Source organism: Panthera leo, chromosome F3 (assembly GCF_018350215.1).
Source record: "Panthera leo isolate Ple1 chromosome F3, P.leo_Ple1_pat1.1, whole genome shotgun sequence".
NCBI lineage: Eukaryota > Metazoa > Chordata > Mammalia > Carnivora > Felidae > Panthera > Panthera leo.
The window spans coordinates 41,965,407-41,979,310 of NC_056696.1; the positions used below are offsets into that span (position 1 = coordinate 41,965,407).

General features: G+C 45.5%; 1 pseudogene; it reads left to right on the forward strand.

Annotated features, from left to right (window-relative positions):
* Positions 1-5,150: 5,150 nt before the first annotated feature.
* On the forward strand, positions 5,151-6,191 carry LOC122211669 (annotated as a pseudogene).
* The last annotated feature ends 7,713 nt before the right edge of the window (positions 6,192-13,904 follow it).

A 13,904-nucleotide genomic window follows, 5' to 3' on the forward strand; every position in this document is an offset into this window, starting at 1 on the left:
CATGCAAACCTCCCCTAAATATACAAATATACTTGTATGATCTAAATAGACAAATCAAATCTCCTTAATATATTAGCAGAAGCCATTCTCTCCCAAGAGTAGGTGGGGAAAGAGAAGCCAGAGAATTTGCAAACTTGACCAAAGCCGGATACAAGAGGAGGCAGAGCCGAGTTGGAGACTCCTGGGCTCTTCCCTTTCCTATCCAGGCACCTTCGGATGAGCCTGAGTCTCAGGCGACAGTAGAGCTCATGATGGCTGGCTGATGTTCCTTCAGTCATGCTGACACTCAGGTCTGGGAGTCAGGGCATCCTTTGGGGACAAAATGCATACAGAGTCCACTCTGGCCATGAAGATTGTGGCCTTGTCCGTCCAAGCGTCAGCTTGTTTCCAGATCCTGGTGGACCATAACCCAAGGGGAAGTTGCTTCTCTTACCAGTAACAGGTTTGAGCCTGAGGCGGTGGGCAGGCCATGGGTACCAGAACTGAGAGGGAAGGATGCGGTCCGGGCAGAGTGGGTCAGGATGGGAAACACAGCGTACTCAGCCCCCAAGGCTCTCCCCCCACCTGTCGGGTTCAGACGCCTGACATTCCACACAGACTCCTTTCCTCCTCTTTCCTTTTCTCTTTCTTTCTCTCTCTCCCTCTCTTCTTCCGTCCCTTATATATTTCTACACATGATTATTGATGTACAACAATGTCCATTACGCTCCTTGCAACATTCAAGAATGTAACATAAACCTAAAACAGGCTTAGGTGTTCCCTCTTGAGCCTGGAATTTTATATCCCATTAAAAAGGAATAAAGTGGGGCGGGGGGGGGGGGATCCTGGGTGGCTCAGTCGGTTGGGCATCCAACTCCTGATTTCAGTTCAGGTCATGATCTCACAGTTTGTGAGTTCAAGCCCCGCATCAGGCTCTTTGCTGATGGTGCAGAGCTCTCTTGCCCTCTCTCTCTTTCTCAAAATAAATAAATAAACATTAAAAAAAAAAGAATACAGGGAATGGTTGTCTTGCTCAGTTGGTGGTATATGTGACTCTTGACTCTTGAGCCCTATGCTGGGTGTAGAGATTACTTAAAAATAAAATCTTCCACAAAAGAAATAAAGGGCGGGGAGGTGGGGGGGGGTCGCCTGGGTGGCTCAGTCAGTTAAGCATATGACTCTTGATTTTGGCTCAGGTCATGATCTCATGTTCGTGAATTCGAGCCCCGAATCAGACATTGCCGGGCTGTCATTGCAGAGCCCGCTTGAGATTCTCTCTCTCTCACCCTCTCTCTGCCCCTCCCCTGCTCCCCGTCTCTCTCAAAATAAATAAACTTTAAGAAAGAAGAAAGAAAGAAAGAAAGAAAGAAAGAAAGAAAGAAAGAAAGACCTTCCTTAATACCTTGTTAAAGGGGAAAAGCAAGGTGTACCCATAGCACCTGACAGATTGAACTAAGGTATTTATCTCCACTCTCCTGAAGCTCCCCCAAAATAGCAGTTAAAGGAATAAAATGACATAAGACGGAGCAAATGGGAGAGGGGACCAAAATAGATGAGAGAGGTCAACAAACGTTCGACCATGCGTTCAAATGTTCACCTTTGATGATGAACACAGAGTGAACAAGTGGACCTAACTCAGCAGACCTGGAGAAGCCGAGACCTCAGACTGCAGGTGACGAGCCCACAGGAAGCAGGGGACTCATGCCAAGGCACCCTGGAAAGCCGCAGGAGTTGGCAGAATGTCATGAAGTGGGGCGAGGCTGACAATTATAGTTCTGGGTGAACTGTTACACCCCCAGATCCACTTTTTCCAGTGGCCTTGCCTGTCCAAATGGGTTCTGCCCAGCGTCTCGGGAGCCAGCCAGAAAATGCAGGGAAGGACCAGAGCGACTGTAGACTTGGGAGCACCTTGCTCAGCACAGAGGGGAGTGAGGATGGGGGTGTGGACGCCAGACTGAAGACAGAGACGGATGACCGGAGAATTACGTGACAGTCTGCATGTGGGGTGTTCAGACCCCAGCCCTTCGCTCCACTACAGCCCCGAGCCGGGCATTGAAAAGTTATTCTCAGGGAAAACTGCCAAGGGAAAGTGACTGAAGCTCTGACCACCAACACTCCAACGCCGTGTGGGGGCCCCCAGAGGAATACCCGTGTCCTGGTCCCATCACCCCAAGATGGGGCCTCAGATGAGAAACCTCCCAAGCCCCAGAGCTTCCGATGGTGATGATTCACGATCGCATGCGCAAGAAAAGCCAGGATCACCAGATGCTTGATGAAAGAGTCCCCACGTGAAGGATGGACCAAAACAAACAGAAAAAAAAAGGAACTTCAAGAAACCAGAGCAGGTGTCAGACAGGGCTTCGGATTTTCTTTTCTTTTTTTTTTTTTTTTTTTAATTTTTTTTTTTTTAACGTTTATTTATTTTTGAGACAGAGAGAGACAGAGCATGAACGGGGGAAGGTCAGAGAGAGGGAGACACAGAATCGGAAACAGGCTCCAGGCTCTGAGCCATCAGCCCAGAGCCTGACACGGGGCTCGAACTCACGGACCGCGAGATGGTGACCTGAGCCGAAGTCGGACGCTTAATCGACTGAGCCACCCAGGCGCCCCAGGGCTTTGGATTTTCAACCTCGGGCAATTACGTTCTGACTATTCACAATGAGCAAACATCGCTTTCATTATTTACAAAAAAAAAAAAAATGGTTGATGAGCCTGTTGGCTGTATACCTTCTAGCTCGCAACTACTGTGCCAGGCGTTGGGCACCGAGATCCACTCACAGCCGCTGTCTCTGTGGAGCTAATAGCCTGCAGGGTTAGCACTGCTCTGGGCTGAGGTCATTCCTCAACGCAAATCCCTCGGGGAGGCGCAGCCTTCTGCGTAACTCACGCTTCGGCCCCTTGGAGGGAGCACTTTTGGTCCCAACCACAGGCTTTGAAGCTTTTCTTATCTTCCCCCAAACTTGAAGCTGAGACTCCTTATCACTCAAGGTTTTAAACGCGTGCAGCGGTGGTGGCCTTTAGCTCGGGACCTTGGACCGGGACTGCCCCTGAGATGGGTTCCACTCAGCCTCTAGGGAGCCAGGCAGACAGGATCGGCCAACACACACACACACACACACACACACACACACACAAAACCCTGCTCCTTGTGGGAACATCTCAGCCCTAGAAGGGTTCCCTCAGCTCCCACTCAGAGGTTGTGCACAGGCTTCTATTTCAGGCACTTCCATCCACACTCCCCGCCTGCTGAGTGACTCCGAGGACGTGCTTCCTCTCCTGTGGGCCCCCCAAGGCCATCATGGGGTGCTTTGTCACATGCCCTGGGCTGGGCCCGGGCAGGGCCCGGTGGGACACGTCATACATCGTGCCCTCGTACACTCGTGTATGATTCTCACTCTCAATTCTGGGCCTTTGAGTTTTTCCTTTTTAAAAAAAAAAAACTAGCGTGCCCAAGCTTTGTGTATTTCACTCATCTTTTGAAGGAAAACACTCTCATATGTTTACTCATTGATTCTACAAGTTTAATAAGCTGGGAGGAACCCTTAAATAGTGATTGTGATGAACTGCTGGAGGCTGAGGGCGGGCTAGCTTGAGAATGAAAAGCCGCTGGGGGTCCAGTCTGAGGAGCGGTGTCAGGCGTTATAGATCTTCCCTCCGGAAGCCCCACTTCCTCCTCACGTTACAGTTTAGAGAAAGATCTCTTCAGGGGCGCCCGGGTGGTTCAGTCGGTTAAGTGTCCGAGTCTTGACTTCGGCTCAGGTCACGATCTCACAGTTCGTGGGATCGAGCCCCAAGTCGACTTTGGGATTCTCTCTCTCTCTCTCTCTCTCTTCCTCTCTCTCCGCCCCACCCCCACTTGCATGACCTCGCGGTTTGTGAGATCAAGCCCTGCATCGGGCTCTGCGCTGACAGTGGGGGGCCTGTTCGGGACTCCCTCTCTCCCTCCCTCCCTGCCCCTCCCCCTGCTTCTGCGCTCTCTCTCTCTCTCTCTCTCAAAATAAATAAACTTTAAAAAAAGTGTTAAAGAAATTCTTCAGAAAGAAGGGACATGACACAGGTCACAAACTCAGATCTGTATAACAAAGAGCACCAGAGAAGGAATAAATAAAGATACAATAAAATCTTTCATGTTTCCTATTCTTAATGGATCTGATAGATAAGTCTTCAAAGTAATAATAGCAACAACGTGTTGGGGGATTATAGCATATGGATAAGTGAAATGAATGACAACAATGTTATGAGGGACAGAGGGAGGAATCGGGAATATTCTGTTGTAAGGTTAGCTGCACACTCGTGAAATGGTATAGAAGCTGGAGTAGGGGGCGCCTGGGTGGCTCAGTCGGTTAAGCGTCCGACTTCAGCTCAGGTCACGATCTCACGGTCCGTGAGTTCGAGCCCCACGTCGGGCTCTGGGCCGATGGCTCAGAGCCTGGAGCCTGCTTCCGATTCTGTGTCTCCCTCTCTCTCTGCCCCTCCCCCGTTCATGCTCTGTCTCTGTCTCAAAAATAAATAAATGTTAAAAAAAAATTAAAAAAAAAAAAAAGAAGCTGGAGTAATGTTAGTTGTAAACGTATATTGCAAATACTAGGACAACCACTAAGAACGGTTTAAAAGAAGTACACGGTATGCCGATATGCTGAAAGAAAAGAGGAAGTGCAATCTTGTGAAATGTTGAATTAAAACTAGAGAAGGCAGGAGCACCTGAGTGGCTCAGGAGGTTGAGCGCCTGCGTTCCACTCAGGTCATGATCTCGTGGTTTGTGAGTTTGAGCCCTGTTGACAGTGCAGGTCCTGCCTGGGATTCTCTCTCTCCCTCTGTCTCTGCCCTCCCCCCATTCTCTTTCTCTCAAAATAAATAAATAAACTTTAAAAAAATAATAAATATAAAGACACAGATTAAAAGTAAAAGGACGGAGGGGCACCCAGGTGGCTCAGTTGTCTGAGCGTCCAACTCTTGATTTCGGCTCAGGCCGTGATCCCCGGATCATGTGATCGAGCCCCATGTTAACTCCACACCGAGCATGGAGACTGCTTCAGATTCTTTCTCTCTCAGGCTTCCATTCTGAATGCTTCGTTCCTTTCTCTGATCTTGTTAGTTTCCACTCGGAGTATCCTCTTTCTTGAAGAGAAGGTCCTTCATGATGAGAGATTTTGAGATGCTTCTGTCTCCTCTGCGTAGTTGGTAAGTTTTGGGTGGTGAAGACATGGCTGACAGGTGTCAAACCTTTTTCTAGGACTTTGCCAGGGAAATCAAAGACTCCCTGTAGGGAATTTGTGCCATCTCAAAGCTACATGCTCAGATTCAGCAAAAGAGAGAGGAGCAGCGTCAAAGAAGGGCAAGCAGGTGTGCTGACGCCGAGGACAGCCCAACGTACAGAAAGGAAGCAGGAGACTGAGCCGCATAGCCTTAGTGGAATTTTCCAGTGCTGCACTTGGGGTGGCGGGGCATTCTGGTTGAGTCTCCTCTTGTTTTATCAGGTGTTCATTTCTGTACTCCACTCCATAACAGCCCAAATTGTCGGCGATCCATCACTACATGGAGATGTTTCTTCCTTCCATCCATTTTCAGTGCTCTTTGCATGCTTCCTCTGTCTGTGCTTAGCAAAGTTGTCAACGCCATTTGTTTTCAAGACATAGCTGATCTAGCATCTGAGGTATCAGGGAGGAAGCCTCACCCATTCCCTAGTCTCAGCCAAATAATTACTGACATGCTCTTCAACCTTTTGCGGCAGGCTCTTTTTCTCATCCAGGGGATGTTTGTGAGTCTCCTTCTCAACCACCTTGTTGGTCAGCTCGTTAGTCTTCTGCGTATGTCCCTCCTCTACTCACTGTACTGCTTTGAATATCATTGGTTCAATAGAGGAATTGAAAGGCACCAGCAGTTGTCAAGCACAGAAAGGAACTGGCCTCACCACTTTGGATTTGGGTTGCCCTTGGCTTTCCTCACAGCAACGCCATCCTGGTATATTCTCAGTGGATGCCTCTTCCCCATCCTTGTTCCTCTGTTCATTATGGGCGGCAATGAAGCAAAGACCCCTGGCACGGCATGCCTTTTCCAGTGGCGCCTCTTCTCCTTGGTGGTTTTCTTAAGCAACAGACTTTTCCACAAGACGGTCTACCTATAGTCTGCCCTGAGTAGCCCGATCTCTGCAGAGAAATTCCCGTCACCGCCATCGCTCTCCTGCCAAACTGAAGGCTGCTGCCGGCCACTGAGTCACCTGCCATCCAAAGGGGATGGGTGGGATCGGAAGGAGGCTGTAGGATCTCTTTTCCTTGTCCCTTCCTCCACCTGGGAAGGCAGGACCCACTCTGCCAAGGGCCCTGCTGCATATTCCCTTCTCTCTGAGGAATTGGGATCTTTGTCACTGGTGCACATAAGGCAGAATCTTCCCGACCCCAGGATGTGGATTTTTGACACCGGTGATTCTGAATGGACCACAGGTTTTTCTGCAGCTCTTTTCTAGCACTTGTCGGCCCCCGTGCCTGGAGCGATTTGAATACTTTTTTCTTTTTTCTCCCTGTGCTATTTATCCTTGCAACTCCCCTTCCTGCCTTCCACCATCGTTGGATGAATGGATTTTGTAATTTTAGCTGTTGTATTTTGTGGACCGTTATTTTTTGTTGTTTTTCTGCGAGGCACATATATTGGATGTGGGAGGTGAAGGAATATCTCATTTGCTCCTGGTCACTCCCTTTATAGCCATCACTGTCTTGTTTCTTGTAAGTGAGGTTAGATTTTAGTCTCTCTTGCTTCACTGCAAAACGCAAACTCGAAAAGATGGGACAGGAGGAAAGACCTCACAGCCAGGTCTGCGGGTTTTGAGGAGTGATTTTCCTTCTTCCCCTTAATGGGGAAAAAAGCCTTTTTTTCACCGGTACATTTAAAGTTATCCAGCTGTAGGGAGGTACCAGTTTTGGGCAAGTGCCACTGCAACACCAAATGCTCAGAGAACCTGAACTTTTAACTCGAGATCTGAAGAGTACTGTTGGCTACTGCTGGGTCTGTGTGGCATTTCAAAGAAATACTGGTTGCTGCAAATAGGACCTGAAGGGGTAAACTTATTTTTTTAATGTTTATTTGAGAGAGAGAGAGAGAAGAGAGAGAGAGAGAATGAGCAGGGGAGGGTGAGAGAGAGAGGGAGCCACAGAATCTGAAGCAAGCTCCAGGCTCTGAGCTGTCAGCACAGAGGCCAACACAGGGCTTGAACCCAGGAACCATGAGATCATGACCTGAGCTGAAGTTGGATACTTAACCGACTTAGCCACCCAGGAGCCCCTGAAGGGGTAAACTTATTAAACCCATTAAGGCTGTGGGGGAAAAAAAAAAGAGTCTCTCTCTCTCTCTCTCTCTCTCTCTCAAAATAAATACATAAACTTTAAAAAAGAAAAAGTAAAAGGATGGAGAAAGATATCCTATGCTGATACTAATCAAAATGAATCTGAAGCAGATGTTAACTTCAGACAAAGCAGACTTCAGGACAAGAAAACAAGAACAAGAAAAATGATCAGAGATAAAGAGGGACATTACATAAACATAAAAGTGTTAATTCTCCAAGAATACATGGTAATTCTTAATGTGTGTATACAATACGACATCAAAATATTGAGGAAAAAGCTGAGAACTTCAAGGAGAAACAGACAAATCTATTATATTTGGAGACTTCAACACCCATCCAGGAACTAACAGATCCAGCGGGTATAAGATCAGTTAGAATATAATTGAACTGAGCAACACTATTAATCAGCTGGATCTAATTGACATTTATAGAACACTTCACTCAACAAGAGCATAATCCACATTCCCCACAAGCTTACATGGAACAGTCACCAAGATGGAACACATTCTGGGCCATAAAACATATCTTAACCTATTTAAAAGAATAATAGTCATGCAAAGTATGCTGTTAGGTCACAATGGACTTAAACTAGAAATCAGTTGGGGCGCCTGGGTGGCGCAGTCGGTTAAGTGTCCGACTTCAGCCAGGTCACGATCTCGCGGTCCGTGGGTTCGTGCCCCACGTCGGGCTCTGGGCTGATGGCTCGGAGCCTGGAGCCTGTTTCCGATTCTGTGTCTCCCTCTCTCTCTGCCCCTCCCCTGTTCATGCTCTGTCTCTCTCTGTCCCAAAAATAAATAAAAAACGTTGAAAAAAAAATTAAAAAAAAAAAAACAACTAGAAATCAGTAGCAGAAAGATGGCTGGAAAATCATAAGATATATGAAGGTTAAACAACACACTTCTAAGTAATACAAGGGTCAAAAAAGTCTCAAGAGAAATGAAAAAATACTTCAAGCCAGGTGAAAGTGAAAATACAACACCAAGATTTGTGTGATGCTTTGTTCTGGATATTTCCTTTGGATCTCTCATTCAGTTTACTAATTCTCTCTTTAACTGCATCTAGTCTGCTGTAAAATTCCTTTTTTGAGTTCTTATGTTCAGTTTAAAATTTTTTTTCAGTTTTATAATTTATATTTGGATCTTTTTCAAGTCGGTTATGTCACATTATTTAGTTTCCAGTTCTCTGCAAATATTCATCTATTTTCTATCTCCTTGAACATAGTAAGCACAGTTATTTTAAAGTATGTGTCCGATAACTGCAACATCCCTTTTGGGTCTGGGTCTATTTCTTAGTTGTTTCTACTGGTTTTCATTCATGTAGTTTTGCCTTCTCCTTTGTCCAGTTAAATTTTATACCTATTTATCTTATTTACTTTTCCTTTGTTTTGAAGTATAACGTATGTACATTACAATGTATACATCTTACATGTACAGTTAAATGAATTATTATAATGTGCACACCTGTATAACCTATATTTCTATTATGGTGGAGAACAACTTTGTCACTCCAGAAACTTCTCTTGTGCCTTTCCCAGTCAATCTGTAACCCCTCACACCAAAACCACTGATTTTATTCTATGGTCATAGATTTAGTTTTGTCTGTGTTAGAATGTCATATAAATAGAATCACAAAGTATATACCCTTTAGCATCTGGCATATTTCAGTCAGCATAACGTTTTGAGACTCATCCATAGTATTGTTTATCAATATTTGTTTCCTTCAATTGCTGAGAAGTATTTCATTGTATAATTATACTACAGTTTGTGTATACATTCCTCCTGTTAATTGACTTTGGGTTGTTTCTATTTTGGGGTTGTTATGAATGTAAATCTTCTATGAATATTCATGTATAAGTCTCTTTGTGGACATATGTTTTTATTTTCTTTGGTGCGTTCATCAGTTCAGGCTGCTATAACAAAATACCGTAGACTGGCTGGCTAAGACAATTAGCATTTACTTCTCACAATTCTGGAGCCTGGAAGTCCAAGCTCAGGATGCCAGCATGGTTGGGTTTTTGGTGACAGCACTTTTCCTGGTTTACATCTGACCATCTTCTCATGGTACCCTAACATGGAAGAGAGACTGATGTCTCTCTTGTCTCCTTTTATAAAGATTCTAATCCTATTCATGAGGGCTCCACTCTCCTTCCCAAAGGCTTCATTAATTACTCCCCAAAGTCTCCATCATATTGGAGGTGAGGTTTTCATGAATTGGGGGGAGAGAAGACACACACATTCAGTCCGTAACATCTGGATAAATATATAGGTGTGGAATTACAGGATCATTGAGTAGATGTGTGTTTAACTTTATAAGAACCTCCAAGCAGCTTTGCAAAGTAGTTGTACCATTTGACACATCCAAAAGCAATGTGTGAGAGTTCCAGTTATGCCAAATACTTGCCAACATGTGTTGTTGCTGGTTTCAGAAATTTTAAATATTCTGGTGGGCGTGTAGTGACAGCTCAGTGTGGTTTTTATTTTTTCCTGCTGACTAATGATGTTGAGCATTCTTTCCTGTGTTTACTGTCCATTTGTATGTCTTCTTATGTAAAGTGTCTGAGTCTGTCATCCATATTTTTCTTGAGTTGTTTGGTTTTGTTACTGTGTTATGCAAGTTTTTTAAATATATTCTGGACAGAAGTGCATGTTCAGATACATGTATTGTGACTGTTTTCTACCAATCTTTGGTTTTGTCTATTTCTTTTCTCAGTTGAGTCTTTTGATGAACAGCAGTCTTTAATTTTGAGTAAATCATATTCTAAGACTTCATAAAAGAAGTATTTCTTTTATGGTTAGCTTTTTTTTTTTTTTAATTCTGTGTAGGACATCACTTGACCATATGTGTGTGGGTCTATTTCAGAACTCTGTTCTGCTCCACTGGATGACTTCTTTTGACTTGTCTTCAAATTCATATGCTCCCATACCTATTTTTTTTTTAATTTTTTTAAACGTTTATTTATTTTTGAGACAGAGAGAGACAGAGCATGAACGGGGGAGGGTCAGAGAGAGGGAGACACAGAATCCGAAACAGGCTCCAGGCTCTGAGCTGTCAGCACAGCACAGACGCGGGGCTCGAACCCACAGACCGCGAGATCATGACCTGAGCCGAAGTCGGCCGCTCAACCGACTGAGCCACCCAGGCACCCCGCTCCCATACCTATTGATGTCTCCTTTGCTAGATGAAAATTTTAACTTTGCTACTTCCAGTTTTTGTCAAAGTGAATTGTATTCTAAAATCCCAGTTCATAATGATGAAATCTTTATTATACAGTATATAATTGTAAGAATTATCTTTATCTCATTTTTTTCTGGACTTTTGCATCATGTGAATCACAATTATTTAGTTTGTGTAGTTTTATTTGGTTCTACTGATTTAATTGTTCTTTGCCTTTTGTTTTAGAACTTCATTTTTTGAGTTCTTCATTTTGATTCACTTCTTAGCTGGCAGGGATATTTCCTAATGTAGTATTTTTTAAAAAGATTTTATGGAAGAGCCCTCCCACTACGCCCTCGCCCCCAAAGGAACCCACTAACATCTGTAGCAATTAACAATTTATTGCCTTTCAGCTCTAAATCCACCCTTCATATAAGCCTGGAACAGTTCTCCCTTGCCTGTTGGTACATGTTAAACTTTGTCAGTAGAGAGCGCTAGAGGAACAAGGTAGTGGGGAGAGGAAATTTCTGTTCAGGGTTCCAGGACCCCGGGGGGGAACCCTGGGGACGTTCATACCCAGCTAGTTTCGGCATCACTCCTTGCTGGCATCTTCGTGGCTAGTTCTGTGGGTGCCCCACCTGTTTTCCAAGATTCTGCTGCACCTTCACAAGGGTGATTCCCAAAGGAGAGGTGACTGGGCCAGTTTCCGGTAAAGTGCAGCACTCAGTGCTCTCCCAGGAGCAGCTTCCCAAAGGTTTCTGAGTGAGCCCTAGATGGCTTTGCCATGAGTTCATCAGCATCCCCCAAAAGCAACTTCCTGGGGAAATTACTTGGGCACCCAACAGAAGGCTTCCAGCCAACAGCCCCAACCTGCCATTCTCTGCTCATCAATCTTGGCTCTCTGAGTATGGACCAGCTTTGTCCAGAAACAACCCAGACAATTTCTCTGCCACCCAGGGAGCTGTAACCATGCTTCCTCCAACAAGAGCTGAACCCCAGCCTTGGGTGCTCCCTCCCCTTCCAAGTGTGTTTCTTCTTTGTGTGTTCTCTGTCAGTCCTAGGAGATTCTTTAATCTTCCCTTCTATTCCCACCGTGTAGTTAATTCCCTACACAAAATAGTTGATATTTCTTCTATCAAACCTTCCCTGTTCAAATTACTGTATGATTCCTTTCTCCTAGAGCAGAGGCTAAGGAAAACTGTGGGTCATTTTTTGCCTTCTCTACTCTGAATAGAAAGAACCAATGGAATCCTAATGCTATTAACATCTCTGAATATTGCACTGGTTTCTAGAATCTTCACAGAGCAGGAATCCTGCAGAATTATGGCTTGCTGGAAAGGTGCTATGTAGGGCGAGGTCATTGTACACGCCATAACAAGGCAGTCAGACCAGTTGGAGAAAGTGCTGCCAGTGTTCCATAAAAACTGTCCTTCCTGACTTCTGCTCCTAGGTTACTGAGCCTATTGTTCTCTTATAATCTGTTGGTTGGAATCATAGTCCTGTTTCCCTCTTTGAGGTCCTTCACACCTGCCCTTAGCCATCCTCCCTGCTATTGCCCTGCCCAGGCCCTGATCACCTAGCCTAGGCTGATGGCTTCCTCTGGGGATGTGATGTCCCATCACCCCATTCGTTCCTGAGTGCCCAGCTTAAGCTTCACCTCCTGGGAAGCTTCCCCACCAGCTTCACCCATTGTTTCTCCCTGTTCTTTCCTCTCCAATGATCTGTGCTGGTCTTAAAGATATTTTCCTAAATCTGCTTTGCCATGTAACTGATCATCCCTACCAACCTGAGCTGCCTTGATGAAACCTAATTCAGATTAGCCCAGGAAATGCACTTATTTGTGTGGAAATGGCGCCCTCTGTTGGTAAATGTATGTAATGACTGAAATTTTTTCATCCGCTTGCTGATCTTCATTGACTGCCCAAAGCAGAGAGAACCAGTGATAGCCAGGAAAAATTCAGCCGCCCCTCTCCACTCATCCCATTGCCTTAGCAGGTGAAATTCAATCCACTGACCAACCCACCAGATTTCTATCCCTTACTATGACACTAGAAGGTTTCTGATGCTCTGGTCTCCTGGGTAACAATGTCTAACATTTTTTTGAACACTTGCTGTACATCAGGTATGGGACTAACTTCTTTATCTATATTATATCATTGTATCTTCAGAGCAATTTTATGAGGTAAACACTTGGGTCAGGTTCCCTAAAAGCAGATTTCAGCACATGTGGTCTACTGAAGAAGAACTTTCAGGAGAAAGAAAAAGAAGCAGGATAGGGCAGGGGATGGAACTAAGTGAGGCTGTGGTCTCAGCTGTGGACCAGCATCAGCCTGATCCTGCAGGGGAGCTCCAGAGCAGGGATTGTACCAGAGATAATCCTACCTTAAAGTAAGGGGGTTGGCCTTTCCTGCCCCTGAGTCAGCCAGTCACTGACTGCAGGCCCCCAGGCAAGGCAGCTTCCATTCAGCCAAGGGAACTCACTGGAAAGGAAGACCTGTGAACTGTTAGCACCAGTCTTCACACAACTGCGGGTCAACTAGCCCAGGAAAGAGGATCTGGCTGGGCACAAAGTGTCAGCAACAGTGTTTTTATTTCTACTATGCAAATGTGGAATCAGTAATCTTTCACATCGGTAAGTGCTTTGCAGAATTTAGCGTGTTTTCATCAATTCAATTTCATCTCATTCAATGTTGCAGTAACCTTGAGAGGTAGTGATTATAATGCCCCTTATAGGAACCAGGGAAGTGACAAGGTAGGAGAGTTCCTCCAGATCACCCAGCCAGATAACTGTCTTCTCTGTTTGTGAATAGCATCTTCTCAGATATAGAGCCAGCCGTTGTGGCTCCTACTTCAGATTCTCCTCGGTGATGTGAAGGTTCTAGTGGTCTACAGTACGATCGTAAAGCCCTTTTAACTCAGACTAAGTTCTAATGAAGCTGCCAACCACCCCTTCTGAGATTGGGTAAAAGAAAACATACTTCCTTCCCCAAACGGGGCCATGCCTTGCCTACGTGAGATTGTTCTGGGCTCACAAAACTCCTACAACACTCCTCAATGGAAAGAGCATTGCTCACCTGTTTTAGCAGGCTTCCTTGGCAAAGTTTCCTTAGAGGCGTCCCAAGTGGCCACATTCTGTCAGAGGAGACTGGGGTGGGGTTGGGGGGCTACCTGAATGCAGCTTTCACCTACCCCAAGAGGTTGGCCGTGTAGCAAGTCCAATGGCAGAAAGATGGAGTTTCCTGGATCTCAGGGGGAATATTGCCTCCACGACCCTCTCAGGGGCCTGGACTTTGGCCTCAAGGTGCCTCTGGATCCATCAAAGACCCCTGGGCTGCCTCGAATAAATGAGCGTGAAAAGTTGCATTAGATAAGCTTCCCCCTCCACCTCCTCCCATGCCATCATGGTTCCAAGGAATGCTTCACACCCAAGACCTTA